The sequence below is a fragment of the Schistocerca serialis genome, chromosome 6, assembly GCF_023864345.2.
Source record: "Schistocerca serialis cubense isolate TAMUIC-IGC-003099 chromosome 6, iqSchSeri2.2, whole genome shotgun sequence".
Taxonomy (NCBI): Eukaryota; Metazoa; Arthropoda; class Insecta; order Orthoptera; family Acrididae; genus Schistocerca; species Schistocerca serialis.
In genome coordinates, this window is record NC_064643.1 from 748610572 (window position 1) to 748613856 (window position 3285).

At 47.1% G+C, this 3285-nt stretch overlaps 1 non-coding gene across 1 annotated transcript; it reads left to right on the plus strand.

Annotated features, from left to right (window-relative positions):
* Positions 1-265: 265 nt before the first annotated feature.
* Trnat-ugu (transfer RNA threonine (anticodon UGU)) lies at positions 266-339 on the plus strand. The gene has a single exon. It is a non-coding gene; the product is annotated as a tRNA-Thr (tRNA).
* The last annotated feature ends 2946 nt before the right edge of the window (positions 340-3285 follow it).

Here is a 3285-nt window from a genome sequence, read left to right on the forward strand (position 1 = left end):
GTACACAACAAACCATTTCATATATATATATGAAGATGGTATCTTCATTTACATATAGTTAAGGCTCACTTGCCATTTGACCGTCTTCTTCTGTGCGGATGTACAAAGAGGGCCCGAACTCTTACGGGAATCGGCAGAAAAGCCGCGAGTAATGAGTATAATGGGCAGGGGCACTATGAATATAGTACAAAACAATAAGTTGCGAATGTGGGTCTCACGGGAGGCGTGCCAGAGATAAGTCCCTGCAGTCGCACTATCCTCCGTGTCCTCGGTGGCTCAGATGGATAGAGCGTCTGCCTTGTAAGCAGGAGATCCCGGGTTCGAGTCCCGGTTGGGGCACACATTTTCAACTGTCCCCGTTGACATATCAACGTCTGTATGCAACAAGGGGTATTCATTTCATTGTAAAACATTTCATCTTCGATCGTTTACGTCTAAAAAAAAAAAGAAAAACCAAACGCCTGATAGTTGTCGAAAACAAACTGGAAACTCCATCCCGTCATCCTGGGTGTTTTTCATTGGACTCTGAGAGCTCCAATAACGTGTATGTTCTCACTGCCTCATACCTACATGGCACCCCTTGGTGTCCAGGCTTCACAAGAGATCCCTGCTGACGCCCGCCTCAGAGGCCATGGCATTAACAGCCTATGGTCCAACATGGTCGATGTACTGCCTGGCAGTAAGGCGCCAACTCTTAAACCTCCTCACAACATCACAGAACCGTAGAAATCTGTCCAGTTGCTGGACAACATTTGCCAGGTACTGCACTCGAACACGGTCATCACCTTGCTTCAGGGGATATATGGACTCGTCTGTGACTAACAAATTTCGCCAGTAAGGCAGTCGCCAGTTGACGTGAGAACGGCACAACTGAAGGCGAGCTGCAAGATGTTCGCGTGTCAAGCTGTCTACTCGAACAGGACGTCTGGGACGTAAGGTCTGTTCATTACAGTCTTATCGGACACAGCGGCTCCGGGGGTCTTTCTGAAATCGTCTAGCAGTGCTCTGGTGGTATCCGTACGACGTCGCAACACAGATGGCCAGACACCGGTCTTCACGTGGGGTTGTAATGCGTCGGCGGCCTTTTCCAACGCGCCTTGTGTACTGGCCTGTCTCCCTACAGTGTGTCCACAACCTACAGACGACACGTGGAGAGCCTTTGGAATCATCAGCAGCACGACCCTAAGTCCATCCTTTCTGGATCAAAGAGATCGCCCTTGCAACTTGCACTGCATTAAGATGTCGCATTGCATGTGCTTGGTTGAATGTAGCGTCCACAAATTACAACTGCCCTGCCTCCTTTCTATTTTATTTTATTTTTTTTATTTATTTATTTTTGGAGTCATCAGTCTTGGTTTGATACAGCACGCCACGAATTTCTCTTCTTTCCCAACCTCTTCATATCTCAGAATAGCAGTTGTGACCTACGTCCTCAATTATCTGCTGGATGTACTCCAGTCTCTGTCTTCTTCTTCACTTTTTACCTTCTACAACTCCCTCTAGCATCGTGGAAGTCATTCCCTGATGTCTTAACACGTCTCCTATCACTCTGTTCCTTCTTCTTGCCAGAATTTTCTAAATGTTCCTTTCCTCGGCGATTCTGCTGAGAACCTCTTAATTCGTTACTTTATCAGTCCACCTAATTTTCAGGGTTCTTCTGTAGCGCTACATCTCTTCTGTTCCGGTTTCCCCACAGTCCATGCCTCACTACGATACAATGTTGTGCTCTAAATGTACATTCACAGAAATTGTAGGATGTGAGATCCGCCAGTTATGCGAAACACCATTTTTTCTCATTACCCAGCATGTTTCAGCACCATTGTACCATCATCAGTAGTTTTCCGTTTTATTTATTCTGTAACGTGAACGTTTTTAATAAACGATTACAAAATTATGTGGATGTTTAGTTCAAACAATAGTTCGTTTCTTTTTGTTAATACCTTTACACTTGGTGTGCATGATTTTTCCGGATCACTTTGTGTTTTATTTAATACAGGTAGCTTGTCATCTGCAACCAAACGATGTTAATGAGAAATTTTGTTGGGAGTTAACCTATCATCTAGAACTTAAATTAGTTTGTCGTGATATTTCGCGGTTGTATTCGTTTTTACTTACGTTTTCGTGTGGTAAGCCCTTTTATGCTCCGCGTCATGGGGACGTGTCGTGATGCACACGTTAATGTAGCACGTATTTTCCTCAAATAAGGTCGTAAAAGCACTTTCCACTTCACCAAGACACAGTGTGATTGTGGTTGTTCTGTGTCCCAACCTAGTCAGTGTTCACAGAAATGGCTTCCTCAAATTAGGGACTATGTTTGATACTAGTAGACTTCTCCTCGCCAGGAATGTCCATTTTGCCAGTGCTAGTCTGCTTTTGATGTCCTCCTTGCTCTGTTCGTCATGGGTTAATTTGCTGGCTAGGTAGTAGAATTCCTTAACCTCATACACTTCGTAATCCCCAGTTCTGATGTTAATTAAGTTTTTCACTGCAACTTGTTATTACTTTCGTCTTCCTTCGATCTATTCTCAGTCCACACCCTGTACTCACTAGAATGTTCATTTAATTCAACAAATCCCGTAACTCTTCTTCTATTTCACTGAGGATAGCAATATCATCAGCCAATCTTGTGAGTTCGGTGGAGAGCCTGTGACCATCGTACGTTGGCTGGGGCGAGGCAGCACACACAGGGTTGAGATAAGTAATATTATTGACTTGGTACATACACTCCTGGAAATGGAAAAAAGAACACATTGACACCGGTGTGTCAGACCCACCATACTTGCTCCGGACACTGCGAGAGGGCTGTACAAGCAATGATCACACGCACGGCACAGCGGACACACCAGGAACCGCGGTGTTGGCCGTCAAATGGCGCTAGCTGCGCAGCATTTGTGCACCGCCGCCGTCAGTGTCAGCCAGTTTGCCGTGGCATACGGAGCTCCATCGCAGTCTTTAACACTGGTAGCATGCCGCGACAGCGTGGACGTGAACCGTATGTGCAGTTGACGGACTTTGAGCGAGGGCGTATAGTGGGCATGCGGGAGGCCGGGTGGACGTACCGCCGAATTGCTCAACATGTGGGGCGTGAGGTCTCCACAGTACATCGGTGTTGTCGCCAGTGGTCGGCGGAAGGTGCACGTGCCCGTCGACCTGGGACCGGACCGCAGCGACGCACGGATGCACGCCAAGACCGTAGGATCCTACGCAGTGCCGTAGGGGACCGCACCGCCACTTCCCAGCAAATGAGGGACACTGTTGCTCCTGGGGTATCGGCGAGGACCATTC